We start from the raw sequence: 18,715 nt of genomic DNA, 5'->3' as shown, positions 1-18,715 counted from the left end.
TCTGACTTTCCAATAAAAATAAGTAAATCTTGACAAAAAAAAAAAACATATGTAGGATGTGGTGAATATTTCACATGTCAAAAATACATTTTTCATTAGATAACAGGTAACAGATTCTATAGAAAGGGCTGATATTATGAACTTTCGGGACTATTATTCATTCAAGAGGAATGCCTTGTCACCTTTCAGAGTTTCACAACTGAGATAATAGATGTGCAGACAAGGTAATTAAACTCTGGGGATATGAAAACATTTGTTATTATTACTGCCAACCAGTGTAATTCTAGCAAAAAATAATGTAAGGAAGCATTAGCATTAGCCCTGTCTTCCTTGCAGAAATAAATTACCAGCTCACTCTTATTAAGATGTTACCTTGTGAAGCAAGAACTGTAATTCAAAGCTCAATTGATATCAAACGAGAGAGAGCGCATGCGCTCGCAAGAGAAAGAGAGAGAGAGAGACAGATTTCTCCATAACAAAAGTTACAGCAAATTAATTTAGGAAGAGGAATGGAGCCTGGCCATTCACAGCGGTGGGCACTGATGATTAATTAGCATCTTGCAATAGCAACAACTTTGATGTTCCACCAGGGAGCCCCCTTTTGCTGCCATTGAGGACTCTTTCTGGTTGAGACAGGATTTTTTTTACCAAGCTTTATGAACAAGCTTTAGAGTTACTGCAATTTAGCTTAGCTTCCACTAGTGGGATTTTTTTTTTACAACCCCCTCTTTTAATAAAGGCAATTAATAATCAAAGTGCTATTTTCACGGGTTGTGAGCAGGCTCCCTAATTTAGGGGCACAGAGATGTCCCATTCACCCATTCACAACACATCCTCAGGACAAGCTCTTTACCAGGCACACTCCAACACAAGCTAGAACAAAGATGGACATACATTGAAACTGTTTATATTATATCTTGACAATAGGATTCTGGACTCTCTGCCATTGTCCATGCCCACAATGATGAACATATAACTGAGTATGAAGAACTATATGTTAATAATGATATAAAGGAACTGGGGGGGGAGGGAACTGGGGAGGGGATAGGGGAATATGGAACTGTATCATAAAATGATAGCAATAATAATAAAATGTGAAAAATAAAAAATTTAAAAAAAAAGTTTTATTCTCAGTATCCTGCACATCTCAGCCTTGATCACTCCTCAGTGTGATATTAAACAGAATAAAACTTGAAAGTAAGAGTTCAAACTCAGAAAGCACTAAGCATGCTGCAGAGATTTTGCACCAGGTAAATGTGGTCATACTACTGGACAGCAGGTATTTAAAGTCAGTGCCAACGCAAGGGTTAGGCATGAGTGAAATTACCATTGTAAATCTCTGCAAACCTTGTTGGAAGCTGTCATGCCATCTTGGAATGCAGTAAGTCCGAGACAAGTTCCACCCAACCTCTTGGGTGGAGGCTAGATCACTGTTTCACTGATTTAATAACAGGTGCAGTAGGAGGCTTAAGATCAATGAATGTTCTGTATAAAACAATATACCTTTAACATTAGAAATCTATTAACTAAGTTAAGATTCTGAACCTAACTTAGTGGTGAAAAAACTGGGATGGATTAAAGAAAAAAATTGGTCACCCTCAATTCAGCTTTACTCAGAGCGGGAATAGATGGTAGAATGGCTTACACAATTCAAATTTTCTGTTTATTTGTTTCTCTGTTTCTCTTTATACAACACGTACAGTTGACTTTATGTAGGTTAAATGCACAGAGAATAGAAATTCACATAGTTCAAACTACCTACTTTAGGATAATTGCTGCATCAAGACAATTTTGAAATACACCAAATTCCTGTAAATGCAAATAACACTGGGCACCATAGTTATCTAGAAATTGCATCCCAACCTGCTGCAAAATCTCAGGAAATATGGCATATAAATATCAAGACATGCCTGTATAATGTGTGTGTATCTAATGCTTGCACATATATTGTTTGATATATTTAACCATAAGCACAACTGAATTGCAGAATGAGGATATAATGACCCTATGAAAGAAAAGTGCTATATAAATCAGAGGCCATAAATGTACTCCATATAAAAAGTCCTAGTACAATTTTAAAATTTAATAACTTTGGATGAACCTATGACAGAAGCAAACGGCAAGTATCATGTGGAGGCATATTTCACAGACTCTAATGTGAATATTCAATGCCCTTTTATTCAGTGCTTACTAGGCTTTCAGAGTGCATGCATTACTGGCCCTTTATTTTTGATCAAAGCGATGGTCAACACCAAACTGGCCTTCCTGTCATTTCATAACATTGAATTTTTTCATCTCCAATGATGGCAATTTCATTTCTACTACCTTATTCTAGTGAGGGCCCAGTCTTAATACTCTCTTTTGAATTGTTGCCAATTGCAAACAATTTCATTTCACATCAATTTACCTAATCACAACTTCTTGCCATTTCTTTCACTTATCATAATGGAAATACATCTATTTGAGCTAAGTGTCACAATGCTCATTAGATCACATTAATTAGCATGGATTGAATGTCTATCATGACTACAACCAAGATACATGACACACTAATCATCCTAGATGACAAAACTGACTTCTAGTTATTCACAGCCCATGTGAAGATTTGACAGTATTATTATGGCTTTCTTTTAAGACTTATTTATTTTTCATTGGAAAGACAGATTTACTGAGAGAAAGAAAAGCAGAGGGAAAGATCTTCTATCCTCTGGTTCACTCCCCAAATCGTTGTAATAGCCTGAGCTTAGCTGATCCAAAGCCAGGGACAGGGGGACAGGGGCCTCTTCCTACTCTCCCAGGTGGTTGCGGGATGCCAAGGCTCTAGGCCATCCTTTTTTGCTTTCCTAGGCCATAATCAGGGAGCTGGATGGGAAGTGGATCAGCCAAGATATAAGCCCATGCCCATATGAGATCCTAGAGCATGCAAGGCAAGGATTTAGACACTGAGCCACTGCTCCAAGAACCAATGATTTTTGTTTTTGTTTTTAATTTAAGCAAATCTTTTTGTCAATATTCAAGACCAGGGTAAGATTTTTAGCCTTTTTTTTCAGTTCCTTTTTTATTAATAAGTCTAATCCCTATGGCCAAAAGAAATCCCAACAGTATGCCCTTTCAGCTTAACATAGAAGGGGCAAAGATTGAAATGTATTAGCAACAGGAAACATCAGTAAGATTTATCTTATGTCTTATGTCTTTCCATGGGGGGAGGGTAGGAATACAAATCATTAATAAAAATCTACCCAAGTGTGGGCAGTAGTAGTTAAACAAATAGAGTGAATATCAAGGGATGAGTAAGACAGGGCAGTAATTTCCACCTGCAGGAGAAGAGAAATTGTAAGGAATGGAGTATGATGAGAACAGGGTATTTGAAAGATGGGCCTGCTGTCATGGGAGAGTTAGCTGCTGTGTCAGAGGAAACACAGATGCAGGTAGGGAACAGGGATAAAATAATCCTTCTGCATTTCAACTTCCATTCCTGTTGATGTAATTCATGGCAGGGCGAAGGGGAAGAAGACAATTCAACTAGACATCTGTAGCATATCTATATAATATAGGCATATAAATACATAATACAAAACAGGAATGATAAATGTATATATTTATATATTCATTTTAAAATACATGTGTGGGTATGACTGCTACCATGTAGAGAGAGAAATAGCGTGTCAAAGTGGTTCATCTAGCTCCACTTTATGGCCATAGAGGACAGAGAAGAGGGAATTTTAAGCAGTTAAGAGTAGTTACAAGCATGTAATTGTTTTCATAATTCTGACAAGGCACAGACCAGGGAAACAGCACTTTATATGGTAAATGATGCCTGACAGCCCTGGGAAGGATGGTTTGAGGGCAGAAGTGATGTTAACAGATTGGTTATTGAGCAAAAACCAAACACCTGTGTGTCACTCAACCCTGTATGTTCATTCTCTTGCATGATGCCTGGTGCCAGGTAGACAGCAACCATGCACCAAACCTAAGGTAATGACAGCCGTGAAGACTTCAGTGAGCAGAAAATGGAGACAACAGCAATATGTAAAATCACAATATTGACAAACGTGTCTGAGAACAGAAGAAGCCAATACTCCTCAGCTCGAACGATTTGAGTTTTCTTGTTGTAGCAGTCCATAGCATGGAGACAGCAAAGGAAGTGATTGGATGCGAAGCAGTGTTTGTTGGGAAGATGGGAAATAAAACTCCGGTGGAGAATATAAAGACAAAAAATTGGAAGAAGGGAATGTAATAATTCCATTACTAATTTGCCTCGATAATTTTCTGAACTACACAAAGTAGTAGCTTTCAGCAGCTTTAAAAGAATGGATTAACCAGGACTCTAGGCTCCTTAAATCCATGATATAGCTTTCAAATGAATTAATAAATACAGTAGAATGGCCATAAATGTTTCAGTCAAACGAATTCACCATACACAGTCATAACCAAACTGATTTCTCTGGGAAGCAAGACTTGGTTCTGTTCTAATGCTATGATCTCAAAAATATAGCTGAGTTGGGCAAAGAGCAGATTTTAAGCCACGAGCAATTTTAATTTATCCTATGCAGATCATTATGAATATGTAGATGCATACCTGGAATGCCTCATTAACTTCTGCATAATTAATGTGTCTCATTTTGAAGAAAGGACCTCTTAAACTAATTGCAGGCATATTTGAAGGATACTATTTTGACTTAGACAAAAAGACCCCCAAGTCCTGCACCTGACTCACCTTTGGGTAAAATCGAATAGTTTTAAAGACACAAACAACTTGATTTTGGATAATGACCAGTGGCAAAACCTCACACTGCCAACTACCAGATTATATTTTCTTGTATCTATCTCACAAGGAGAAAGTGATGGTGTTCTTTGCATGCATATCTTTTTCTCTGATAATATCAGAGTAGAAGTAGAAAGGGGTCATAAGTGATAGTACAATTGCTTTGATGGAAGAAGTCATTTAAAATATAGGATTTATTGACTTTGGGAAAGAGTGTCAAGATCTGCTTTATGGATTGGTGTTTATTCAATCAGTGAGGAAAACTATTAAGATGCTTCTGTCACATAAAAGAGTGCCTGCGTTTGAAATTTGACTTTATTCTTAATTCAAGCATCTTTCTAATGAGGACCATGGGAAACGGCAAGTGAGATTCAAGCATGTGGGTCCTTGCCAACCAAAATGTGATTTCAATATCGAGTTCCTGGCTCTTGGCTTTGAATAGTTCATTCCCTGGCTATTGTAGGCCCTTGGAGAGTCAATCAGCTTATGGAAGATCTCTCCCTGTCTTTCTATGTCTCTATGTCTCTCTGCCTTTCAAATAAATAAAAATATTTGCAAAAATAGTTTCTTTAAGTAAAGGTGCTCTCAAGTAATTGAAAGTGATTTCCAAAGCTTTCTGTTAATAAAGGAAAATTGGAATGTGCACTCCAAACAAGAAATACTATTTACTGAATACACCCAAGGTTACCCAAGGTTAGACTTGTGCAATAGAATTTCTAAAAATATAGGTATGGTTTCTATCTGTGTGTCTAAAACAGTGCTTCACTAGCAACATTTAAATATTTAAAATCCAAATATTTAGGGCACCAGTTCTTAGCTTAGCAGTTAAGATACTATTTGGGACCAGCTCAGTGCATGCACAGCTCACTGTTGTCCCTGCAGTCTTAAATTCTTTGCCACACTGGAAGAAATGGCACCTGATGTGCCACTACTAGAGTTCTTGATCTGCTGGCCATCAGGTCTGAGGGCTACCTGGATCTATCTTGGGTGGAACCTGTAGGATGTCACATCGTTGTAGCTCACTGAGTCAGAAATGAGTTCACTCCCAGCTCAGTGCAAGGGCAGTCCTGCCTGCCCCAGAGCCCTTGCTTCTGTAAACAAAATGGCACCTGATAAAGCTCTAACGGGCAAATTGGGCTAATAAATCCACCCTGTTCCTGTACCACCTGTCTGGGATCTGCTGCTCTGTCTCTGCTCCTGGTCAAATCAAGCAGACCAGCAGGATGGGCCATTCTTTTTCTGGTTCACCTCTGGAGCTCCTGGTAAACGTCCCTTCCCACCTTGTTGCTGGTTGATTTCCAACTGCTGGTGCAATTTGGATCGCCATTCACTGACTGCCTCTGAGGTATCAGTTATTGCAACACCACACTGTTGTGTCTGCTGCTTTCCTGTGTCTGTCAGTCTCCACGTAACCCCTCTGCTCTTGTCCTGTCCTCTTCTATTTCCTGGAATGTGTCCTCACTGCTTCACACTGGTTAATATTTCTCCATCTGTTTAAACGTGTCCTTCCCCTAGTCTGCCATCTTGATCCTTCACTCTTTTTAACATATATCAATAGCTCTGCAAATTCATTGGCCTGGGATACATTCATTTTGGCTGTGAATTCACATTTCATCTCCTCTCTGCACTGCCTGTCACTGCTTTTGGGTGTGTGTGTGTGTGTTTTAATTTAACATTACTGTATGTACAAGAGTTCATGAACTGAGACCCTAAATTTCAAACTGGAAGCAGTAAAAAGTCACACTCATACCAGTTACAGCACATCACCTAGGACGAAGTACTTTTACTATATTCACAATTGGCATTGCACATCATCAATGTGTTTAGGACAAGAAGCCGTTTATGCTGACTCTTGCTAACGAGAACATGGAGTTTATGTTGTGTGTTTCATTTATGACAAGAGTGTGTTTCGGGGCAAATAGGATCTTGAGTTCTGGTGACATGATTATGGGCAGTTGGGCTTGGATATGTCTCAACCCTAGCCTCCAATTTAATGTTTCTTTAACAGCAGAAGTAATTATTTTTCATACTGCTATTTTTCTAGAACTTTGTTTTCCTCATTGAATGTATTCTTATTGAACCTCATCGTGTGAGCCTTAATAAACAGCTCACAACCAACATGCATTAAGGGCAAACATTTCACAGGCTATAGATAGCTGCTTTGTTTGGTTCTTTCAGCAGAAAATATCCACATAGAATTTCCATGGGCATATTTTCCATGTTGTATAGCTGTGGCTCTACTGACACTTTCATTATTATAAATGATGAACTTCGTTATCTTATTTTTATTTTTTAATTCAGAAGAAAACCCTGGATCACATTCTTACTTTGCTACCCTTTTCCATTTTTGTGTGATTTTAGCCAGTTCTTATGTAGAAAATGTCTTTAAAATGTGTGGAGAATGAAATTTAAAAATAAGTTTCCTTCAGAGAAAAAAAAGTTTGAAATCCATACATAGTTTTTTCATAAGATACATCTCCAGGAACTATCTGAAGACCTCTTATAGATGGAGTTTAGATCCCAAATACAAAGAATTGTTAAAAACTGAAGAAAAATAGATCATTGCTGAACTGTAAATTCTGAACTAATATGTTTGCATAATTAACCTTCTACCATATTTTTGTCAGTGATGCTGTTTTGTCTTTCATAAATCTTTTCACATGCTCTTCAGAAGCTTTGGGAAGAAAGTTCTTTCCATCTACCCACTGATCTAGAAAGTAGAGTATAAAGGAAAAGTTTGAAACTGAACATAGAGCATCTTTTATATAAGTAAAATATCCTGACTTTTAAATACATAAATAATCGTGTTAAATATTCTGGAGAATGAAGATTGGCCTGCTCCAAAGAAGAGGTTCCTAAGAACCACAGACCCATACAAGATGCCATGTAGTTATGCATCACACAGATCTGCCTCATGAATAGACACGATCCAGGCAAAACAGAGAGCAGTCCAGGTTACATACATCAGTGAGAGGCAGCTCAAGGTCAGTTGCTTCTTTTTAGACATGAACTAGTCAGTAGCCAACAAGGAATGAGACTTTTGCAAATGCTCCTTGCATCAGAGATAAAATATGATCCCAGCAAATGCTAGGAATTTCCATATGGCTCACCTGAAGGTGTGGGCAGTAACATTAGGGGACAGTTGTTGGCCTCCATATTATAAAGGTGGCAGAGAAATCTCCTTCCAGTATGTCCCAGGATTTATGATACAGATACTCTCATTTTTCCTCCTGCAGATGCAGGTGCTATCACGGTTCCAATTCACTATTGATACAACTCAAGTGTGCTTTTACAGAAGGAACTTAAGTATGTTTTCTTGTGTCTTTAAGATTTCCAACATTGTGAAGGATTTGCTTCCATTTCTAATACTTGAAGCAAGGCCTTTCATCAACCTCCTGCCATGGTGGGAAGCCTGATATGTTTTGTTAGAAAATATTCATGAAGTCTAGTATTCTAAGGACCACAATAAAAATTATTATTATACATAATACCCTGGAGATAGCAAGATTCATAAGATTAAATAATAGCAATCTTCTAGTTTCTAGATAAAATTAGTAAGGAAAATTAGAGTTTGAATATTGAGGCTTTGCTTAGTATTATATTACAGGATTGACATGAACTGTCTTATAAATAAAACTTCGAAGATACACTGCTCTTTCAACTTTCAGGCTCAGCCAAGTGCAAATCTTGTACAATGCTACTCATGATTTCATGTATAAACACTGTAAAAGTGGATATGTTAATAAAGTACATATTACGTACTTGATGAAAATCTCAAATGAAGCAAACGACAAAAAAGAAACGTATATTCTGCAAAAATACATGTACAAATAAAAAGCCTACAGCAAACATCTGGTAGTCCAGGATGATATTCCTGACTCATGTTGACTTGACCCAGACCTAGTTGTTGAGGTCCTTTTGAGGAGTTACCTGGCAAATGGAATCTATCTCACTTTGTCTTCCCCTCTCCATCTCCTCTCTGTGGTTCTGCCTATCAAATAAATAAGCAGGCAAATCTTTTTAGAAATCGCTGACACACGTACAGCATTCGATGGTCTATTTGATATATTTATTATAGATCTGTATGCATATGAAGTCAAAGTGACCATGGAGTTTGCTTTCAGAGATTAGTGAAGAAGCATACAGTATGATTTATCAGCTCTGTGGTCAACAATGAGTGCTTTTCCTCATTTCTGTATCATTTTGTGTGCTTCCAATCATTCTAGAAAATAAATTGGTAGTACAGCACTCATAGAGCTTCTGTCAGCACTATGACCTTATATCATCCTTGTGTGAGGCAAAGAACTTGGTGCCAGAACGCTGAGCTGAATTCACATGACCTTCACTATTCCTTTGGCTTAATTGCCCACCCTTCTCCAAAACAGATACATCTCCTGAATCGATGGAATTAACAAGTTATGAAAGGCGTCTTGTAACATAAAATGAACACAGGCATGAGAGTTGCAAGAGTTCTTTCCTGTTTATTGCATGGAAAAAGCAGCTGTACGGGAGCAGTCAACGTCGAGGAAAGAAGTCAATGGAGGCATCATACACTTTCCAGCTTAGGAAACCATATTAAAATACTTTGCAGAATCAAAAGAAACACACTGAAAATCGAGACATTTTCAAAGCTTTCATACTGTCATTTGAGTACAAATGAGATCAATGGGTATATCCTTTCCTGCTGTGTAAATTTTATGACTAATAATAATAGTCTGCTATCTTGGAGCGACAATTTTGAGTGAGAGAATCAACTTGTGAATTCCCAAGATCAATGAGTCTTGCTGCGAAGAGTGCTGTAGAGGGGAAAATACAGTTAAGATGTTCAAGTGGCTTCAAAAAATTAATTAGAACTTGGACATTACTGAAACATAATAATGCTTGACAAATGGACACAGAGAAGACAAGACATATTAGATGATTTGCCTCAAGCTTCAGTGCTGTTTTATCAATAGAACTAGAACTAATATCTTTTGACTCATTAACTTAAAAATTATCTTTCATAAAATTTGCATTTCATTATTTTCAAAATTATTGCCAGTTTTTTTCATTCCATGTATTTTTCATTCTTGATTTTTTTTCTTTCACACTTCAGCTAGCTGGAGAATGGTCTTGTTCACTCGTCTCAGGAAGCTTAATTAAATGGCATATTGTTTGAATGACCACATCCATTTCTTCCATCTTTGTATCAGCAGTTGTATATGGAGTTCATTTAACTCCTGTCTTCTAAAATTCCGTGGATACTACTTCTTGTGCTCATGGCTTTTAATCAGTTGGAATATGGTTCTTTCGTGGGCCATTATGGTTTTCGTAACTGAATGCATAAAAAAAATTTTTTCCCCTTAAATTTCAAACATTTCTCTAGGCCATATATGTGTTTTGTTACTGCAACTTAAATTTTTAATGACAGTCTACAAGAATTTTCTTTAATCTTCACACTAAAACTCTTCATAAGTTCAAAGAATTGTGATGAGTATATTTTTGAAAATTTTTCTCACTCAACTTTCCCAGTGATGAAGTAACATATTTCTATTTATTTAGTTGCTGTATTTGTCCACCTGATAGGAGAGTCTTTTCTAAAGTTTTTCTTCACTTCTTTAACCCTTTCATCTTATTTTTGACCCGTGTCTTTTGCTGTTGCAGATGAAGATTATAAATCTGTTATTCTGCCTTAATTTTCCTTTTATTCTTTTCTTAACTTCTTTCCAAATTGATCCTTAATTATACATCCTCATTGTCTCTAACATATGGTAAAAATATTAAATTGCATCATTTTTCAATATGTCAGTTTTATCTTTCCTACTTTTCATCAGTTGCCTATAATCGAATCATTCTTAGCCACATACTCTTTGGAGAGAATTTTTTGACCAACAGGATTTTTACCTTTTTTGCTTACTATCATTTCAAAACATAGCATAAATACAATTCTTGTTGGGGCTTTAATCTCCACTCTTAATACAAAGCTTTTGTCTGTCTATAAGCATTGTGTGCTTCCTCTCTACTCTCCAATCTACCTTGCATGTTGCAAGCTACACCATGGTGACAAGAGGAAGAGCAAAAATTGGATTCTGCTTACCTCCATTGATTTCTTTACTTTGACATTTACATCAGCTTGGCCTCAGTATGTTCCCCGCATGTGGCCTGGGAGAGCAGCAGAGGACGGCTCAAAGCCTTGGGCCACTATGTCAATGTGAGAGACCCCGAGGAGGCTCTTGGCTCCTGGCTTGAGTGGCTCAGCTCGAGTCACTTAGGCCTTCTGGCCCAAATATCCTAACACGTATTTGCGTGTGTTAGGATTCTTGATATTTCATAGATCAACAAGTATATCAAAATAAACAAGAAAAAACCTTTTTCAGCATAGTATGTATTTCAAAAGAATATAACAAGCACTGCCAGACAATGTAACTCAGGCTTTTGAGAAGGAAACTGAAGTAGAATTAATATAGACAAAACTACTTGACCATGAACTGTAGAGATTGGTTCACAGTGAAATTCTAGGAGAAGCCATATCACATGTTCAGCTTGGATATATGAATGCAATTCTTGTATGCATGAACAAGTTACTCATCAGAGTTGACTACTGTTTTCTACTAAAAACTGAGGAAAATTTCCCAGCTGTCCAGTATTGTTGTGTCAACAAGTAACATCAGACCCTTGAAAACAATCTTTAAATTGCAAAGCCTATTATTTGGCTAGTTTTAATGAATCTGAATCATGATATTGTAAGTAGAACTGCTATGCTTTAAAGCAGTTCCACTTACAAGGGAAAGTTTGCACAACAAAAATAAATATAACAGTACACACACAAAACGTGTGGCCCATTAATGCAATCCCCATTGGTTAGCACGGTATACCACTGATCCCAGTCATTCAATGTCAAATAAAAGTGAAGAACTTCAGAACTACAATTCTCCTCTTTCTATTTCTGCTGGTGGTGGCCTCATTCAGCTGACCCAATTGAATGAACTTCAAACCAAGAGCTTCTCTTTGGGTTTCTAACCAATTAGCCTCGACACTTGTGCATAAGATATCCTTCTAAAATCAGGTTCTGCACATCCCTGCTTCATTGATCTACAATAACCAATGACTCCTCATTGTTACGGAAGAACTTCTACATTTTTCTACATAACATGAACTTCTAAATTTTTCAATCAATGCTTCCCCATGGCTGTGGGGAAAAAAACGTACATTTTAATATACTATTAAAACATTCAACTTAGATTTCCATGTCTATTTCCACCATCCCATCACGGTGGAGTTATGCTGTGACTAAAATTGATTGCTCCACATTTTAATGACCACACACTTGACATCCCTGCTTTAACGTAAGTGTGATGGGCACTAGCTCCCACCCACAAACAGAAGGACACATTCAACTATTGAGTGTTACCCTGGCAATTGTACAAACGGCAAAAAGTGAAGGAAGAGCGGTAGAACGTTTCAAAAAGTTAATAAAAATACAGTAAAGGATGTATTTATTAAGGATTAAAAGTATTGTGAAAGGCATGCATATTAGGTAATTTCCAAAAAAATCAGAAAATACCTGCTTGTGAAAATGTTACTTGTTAATTTCAAAAATATTTTTGCAGCAGAATAAACCCACCTTGCAATTCCATCTCATCAAGACCTTTTACAAGCACCGTCATGTTTTCAAATCGTTACTGCTAATGTTCAAAAGATTAGAATTAGCCAGAAGGAGGAACAAAGGATCACTGGCAAAGGCAAGATTAGTATTATTTTTTCTTCTACAATTGAAGGGTTTTCATTATGCATGGGCAAATTTTAGCATTTTTGGATAGCTGATACAATATATGAGAAGTTTTCTCAGACCATAAACAGAATAGTATAAATCCTGAAAGCATTCATTTTCCCTTTTAATTCTGATATGATTTTTATATTCCTAAGAAATCCAGTGATTACGATTACTTTTTTTATATGGTTTGATTACAGGAGGTGAAAAGTCTAAAAAGAAATACGAGAACAGATGTAGAACAGCTTACCAATTGAAACAAGCATGAATTATCTAGAGTAAATTCAGAGTTAGAGAAGATGGGCCACGTGGAGATTTCAGTGCAGACAGAGGCGACTGCTGCCCCCAAGTGGTGAAGGGAGGAAGGTGACCTGGGTGGGACTAGGATTTCATGGCCCCAAATGGTGCTAGTGGATGCAACCTGAAGAACGGTTCAGGAGTGAAACACTCACTCAGTTGTTGCCCCAAGTTAGAAGCAACAGCATTCTTGTGGGTCCTTTACCACACAGGGTGTTGACATCTGCCCTTTTCAAGAGCAGAGAACGTCTCCATCAAACTGGTTACTGAGTGCATATGTATCAGCTCCCAGCATATTCAACTGTTGGAGAAATCAGGGTTGTAGACAGGCTGCACGGATTGATCAGATTTACCTACTTAAGCCTACATGTTTTGCTTGGGGCTCTGGGGAGGACTATAATACTGAACAAAGATGCAAAGCAGTGTTCACTCTGAACAAAATCGTGACAAGTCCTAGAGCAAGTGGACCACTAAGGAAAAAAAAAAATCTGCTGCAGCAGAGGTCCATGTTGAAACGTTTCTTTTATTTAGAAAATGTGATTGATTCCCTTGCTGTTGATTGACTCATTTATATTCAAACACTGTCACGCTGCTATTGACTGAATTGCATCGCCTTAACATTCCTACGTTGAAATTCTAACGAGCAGTGTGACAGTATTCAGAGATAGAGCCTTCAAAGAGGAAATGAAAGCTGAAAGGTGTAATAGATGGAGCCCAAATCCAACAGGACTGACGCCCTGACAAGAAGACGAAGCACGGCTAGAGATTCTCTATGTCCGTGGAGGGCAGAGGAAAGCCCGTGCAAAGACATCGTGACAAGAAGTACCCATGAGCCAAGAAAACCGCCCTCACCTCTTCCTTTCTTCCTTTCCTCCCAGTACTAGCAGAGTAACTCAGTGGAAACCCCAGTCACGGGGTACTGGGCTTGTTGTGAGATAGTCATGGGCGTGTGTGAAAGAGATGAGGAAAGGGAAACAAGAATTCTAGAAACACACTTGCACCTGAGAGGTTAGCTGTGCACAGGACTTGGGCTAAGCACAATTGTTCTGTTAAAAATGTGAAAATCTATTTGCTTCTCAGTGGACGCGACTTGGTTCTTTGTTTTTAAAGCAAGTGAATGCTTACTGAGCTCACTGAGTAACACTCCTGAGGAGGAGACCCATGGTCTTATCTTACTCCCTGGTTAGTACCACCAAGTGTCAAGTAAGTTGTGCTCCTCTCAACAGCAAAGAATTCTGAGTAATGAACACGCTCTCTTGACCTGCCCTCTATTTCCTTCTTTTTTTTTCTCTCTCTCTCTTTTTAAAATAATGGAAGTGTTTCAATTCTACCATATTTCCTGGGAAATAAAAACTCAATGAGGTTTTCCATCTGGCAGGATAACATTTTGAACCACTGGGTTAAAAACCATATTTAGTTTGTGAGCATGCACTATTTATTGTTGTCATTGATACATTCCTATTGATAATGGTAGTATTACCCACATGAAACTTATTATTTAGTGCAATAAGATAGGATAAGCAAAGGAAATGACTTTAGCTAAGGGGCCAGGAGGGCTTCCTGTATTTCTTTATAATCCAGACAAAAGCACATGCCATTCGTATTATTGGATTTAGCTAAAGAGGTGTTTGCATTGATTATTTACTCTATATTATTTCAGAATCTCACCTGCCAGGAACCCGTGACTTGAAGATAAGGATTATTAGAATTACAAAGACAGAAATTGATATGCAAAAATGTTATGCATAATAATGTGGGAATCCAACAAATTTTTTTAAAAGGTTCAAAAAATTCTAGAAAGCAAGCAAATTGGCATGATTTGGTAATAGTCCAGATGGTCAGGAATTTTCCTCGAATTAAGTAGGTTGTATCTTCCTGAAAATCCTCCACTTTAAAGCTGGCAAGAGGTACATTGAAAACAATTGCGAAAAAAGCTGATGAGGGTTTTTGACAGACAGATCTTAGCAAATTGGTAGGCTCTTTTCCAAAACATGAAACAGAGTATTCAGGAGACTCAGGGAAATCTAAGAAAGACAAACAATGGACCGGTATTGTGACATGGTGAGTAAAGCCACAGTCTGCAATGCAGGCATCCTGTATGGGTTTATTTATTTTTATTTGAAAGGAAGATTTAGAGAGAGAAGAGACAGAGAGAGATCTCCCATTAGGGTTCACTTCCCAAGCAATGACAACAGCCAGGGCTATGTCAATTCAAAAGCAGGAGTTGGGAGCTTCTTCCCAGTCTCCCACGTGGGTGCAGGGACACAAGGACCTGAGCCACCCTCCCTGCTTTTCAGGGCCATAAGCAGGGAGCTGGCTGAGAAGTGTAGCAGCCAGTACTCTAACCAGTGTCCATCTGGTTTGCTCTTGCTGCAGACAGCTGTTTAGATTGCTATGCAACCACTCCAGTCCCACTAAAAACAAAGCTAGTAAAACTTACGCTCTTCTCAACAACTGATGAGCTTCTAGAAAGTCAGCAAGGAAATAAAGTGAGTAACATTAGAATATTCCCCCCTCAGCTATCTGTCTGTCTATATCATCTATCTATGAATGCATTATATTCCTATATCCAAAAGTCACTATGATTAAAGGGTCATAAATTACAACAGGTGTTTAAAAATAAAATTAGCACATAATGTTTTCTCTGACCATACTACAGTAAAAGTGGAGATCAATGATTAAAAAAAAAAAAGCAAGAAATTTTTTGAAAATTTGGAAGTTAAACAATATGCTTCAGTGTGTGTGTCTCCCTCTTTTTCAAGTATCTAGACATATCTTTAAACCAACAATATCTAGTTAGAAAAAGAAATATAAACTACCAAAAATGCACAGCAAGGACATACAGGTGGCAAATCTGTACATGAAGAGGTTTTCTGTTTGACTAGCAATCAGAGATGTGCAAATTAAAGCCACAAAGAGCCATCCCTGCCTGTCTGTCAGACAGCTTTTTAAAGAAGTGACAATAAATGCTAATGAAGATTTACAGAAATTCGCGCTCTCACTGCTTTAGGAAATGTGAAACGGTACTCCCACTGTGGAATCAATTTGATAGCTTCTTGAAAAGCTACACATACAATCAACTTTGAACAAAGTTATTGCTCTTTAAAGTTTACCACCTTGGAAAAAAATCTGCAGAAAAACACACCAAGAAAAGCTAATTCCAAAATGTTATTTACTCAGTACTATTCTTGAAAGAAAAAAAAAAATTATAGCAATGGGGAATGACAGTAACCTGGATGAGGAAGAGCTATTCCACCCTCTTCTCAGGTCAAGGCTTCCAAGCACTTGGATCATCCTTGGCTTCTTTCCTACTCACATTAGCAGGGAGGGAGGTTAGAAGTGAAACAGCCACATCTTGAACTAGCACCCAGATGACATATTGGCAACGCAGGCAGCAGCTTAACTCACTATGCCCGATGGCTGTCCTCTTTCTGTGTATTTATATCATCAGTGCCGGGAATCCTGGCTGTATGACTCTCGGTTGAGTTACTGCAGATGTTCTCATGGAGGACCTGCACCAGTGGTACCCAGGATCTCTGTTATTTTTAGTAACTGCATAGAAATCCACAAGTTTATCTCCTGAAAGCTGATCTCAAACCTTCTTATTTTTAAATGTTGAGTTTGTTCTCTCATTCTACATTTCTATTTTCCAAGAATCTCACTGCATGCAATCAGTATATTAAATAATTATCACTACTCATGTTTATGCTTTCCATACCCCTCAATTTAGTCTCATTTGGGGGAGGTACTAATTTCAATGGCTATTTTTTCATAGTAGTTTTTCATCGGTTGGCGTTAACATGAAGTATTATGTTTGGTTTATTCTCATTCTATCTCCTTAGCCTTTGGTTACTTCTTAGTCTTTTTTCTTCAGTTCTTCTTCTTTTAACCATACAACAGAGCTGTGAATTAAATATCATCCTTATTTCATAGTATCCCACATTTTTATTCATATTTGGGTAAGATTCTTAACTCTTGCTTTGCTAGACGTACAAATAACAGCTCATTAATGTTTAGATTTTCAATCATCTGATTGCAAATGATCTTACGCATGACTTGTTGACTTTGCAAAAGAGGTTTTCTTATCCACAAACATATTTTTTTAAAGATTTATTTTTTTTGAAAAGGCAGATATACAGAGAGAAGGTGATAGAGAGAGAAAGATCTTCCATCAGTTGGTTCACTCCCCACGCAGCTTTAACAGACAGGGCTGAGCTGATCCTAAGCCAAGAGCCAGGAGCCTCTTTCAGGAACTCCACGCAGGTGCAGGGTCCCAAGGTCTTCTACTGCTTTCTCAAGTCATAAGCATGGAGCCGAATGGAAAGTGGGACTGCCAGGACATGAGCCAGCACCAATATGGGTTACCGGTGCGTGCAAGGCAAGGACTTTAGCTGCTAGGCTATCGTGCTGAGCCCCCACATATCATTTTGTATCTTTACCTAATTTTTCCCCATTGCTGTCTTTCTTGTAGATTTCCTCAATGCCCTATATCATTGCAAATATGTATTTTATCTATTATTTTCCACAGTAATATTACATTAATATTTCTTAATTAAACTCATGTTTATTTTTCTTGGTTTTCACTTTTGAAAGTTTACCAAGTATATTCTTCAATCCTAACACAGGAAGATGTTCTCCAACAGTATTATAATCCTGGGCTTCATCATTCTGATGGTTGATATATTTATAAAAAGGGCATTGAAATGAACCAAATACTTTTTGGCATATATTGTTATGTGATTTATATTATTATGGTAAAACGTTGTTAATTTTTTTTAGCTCAGGACTTCCTTGAACTCTGTATAAATTCTACTTAAATGTAATTGAATATATTTAACTACATGAATTAGTTTTGGAAGGCTAACATGATTTAACTTTCTATATTTATCTATCTGCAAGAAATTAAGCTATTTTCTTGTATGTTCTGATCACCCAAAGATTGTTTTAGATTAAGATTCACTCTTGGTGTTGAGCATTCTATTGGTTCTGGGAAATGTGTAATGACTTATATTTGTCATTTTGGTGTCAAATATACTAGTTTCTTTGTCCTTAAAGCTCTCTATTCTCTATCATTCCTTATCCCCCTAATTCTTAACACTCATTTATCTTTTTAGTGTTTATGTATCTTTGCCTTTGCCAGAATTTCATATAATTATAATCATACAGTGTTTAACTATGTCAAATTGATTTCTATAACCTAGAAACAGGCATTCAGTTTTCCTAAATATCTGCCCTTGACTTGATAGCTCATTTATTTTTTAAATGGTTATTTATTCATTCTATTAATGGAAAGTCAGAGTATCAGAGAGAGAGAGGTGTCTTTCTAGATGCTTAAAATCTGGGGCTGGGCCTGGGTCCAACCAAAGCCAGCAGCCAGGAACTTCATTCTGGTCTCTCAGTTGGATGGCAGGAGCCCAACTATTTGAGCCATCCTTTGCTACCCTCCCAGATACAGTACTTATCAGGCAGCTGGAGTGGAAATTTAACAGCCAGGTACTCACATAAAGATTCTGATGTTTCAAACACCAGAGGCCCAGCTCAAGAGGCTGGGCCACAACCCTTACCCTGCTCAATTATCTTTATCATGAGTAAAGTTCCGTTATGTGGAGTTGCCACAGGTTATTAACCATCTACTCAAGAGCATCTTAGCTGCTTCTGGGTTCTGCCATTTGTAAGGCACTGCTGGCATCTACATGCAGGTTTGGTTGAGGATATACTTTTTAATCTCTTTGGCTAAATGCTAAGAGGCATTTTATCTAAGAATTATATTGAGTAGGTATATGTAAAATAATATATGTATTAGATCAGCATTTAACCTATCAAATTGTTTTCCCCTATAGCTGTACCACGTTGCAACCCAACAAGCAATGACAAAGTATTTCCATTATTGCTTGTCATTACTG

This window comes from Ochotona curzoniae, unplaced genomic scaffold, assembly GCF_017591425.1.
Source record: "Ochotona curzoniae isolate NIBS_2020 unplaced genomic scaffold, NIBS_Ocur_1.0 contig_2688, whole genome shotgun sequence".
In the NCBI taxonomy this organism is placed as follows: Eukaryota; Metazoa; Chordata; class Mammalia; order Lagomorpha; family Ochotonidae; genus Ochotona; species Ochotona curzoniae.
This window is presented reverse-complemented; position numbering follows the sequence as displayed.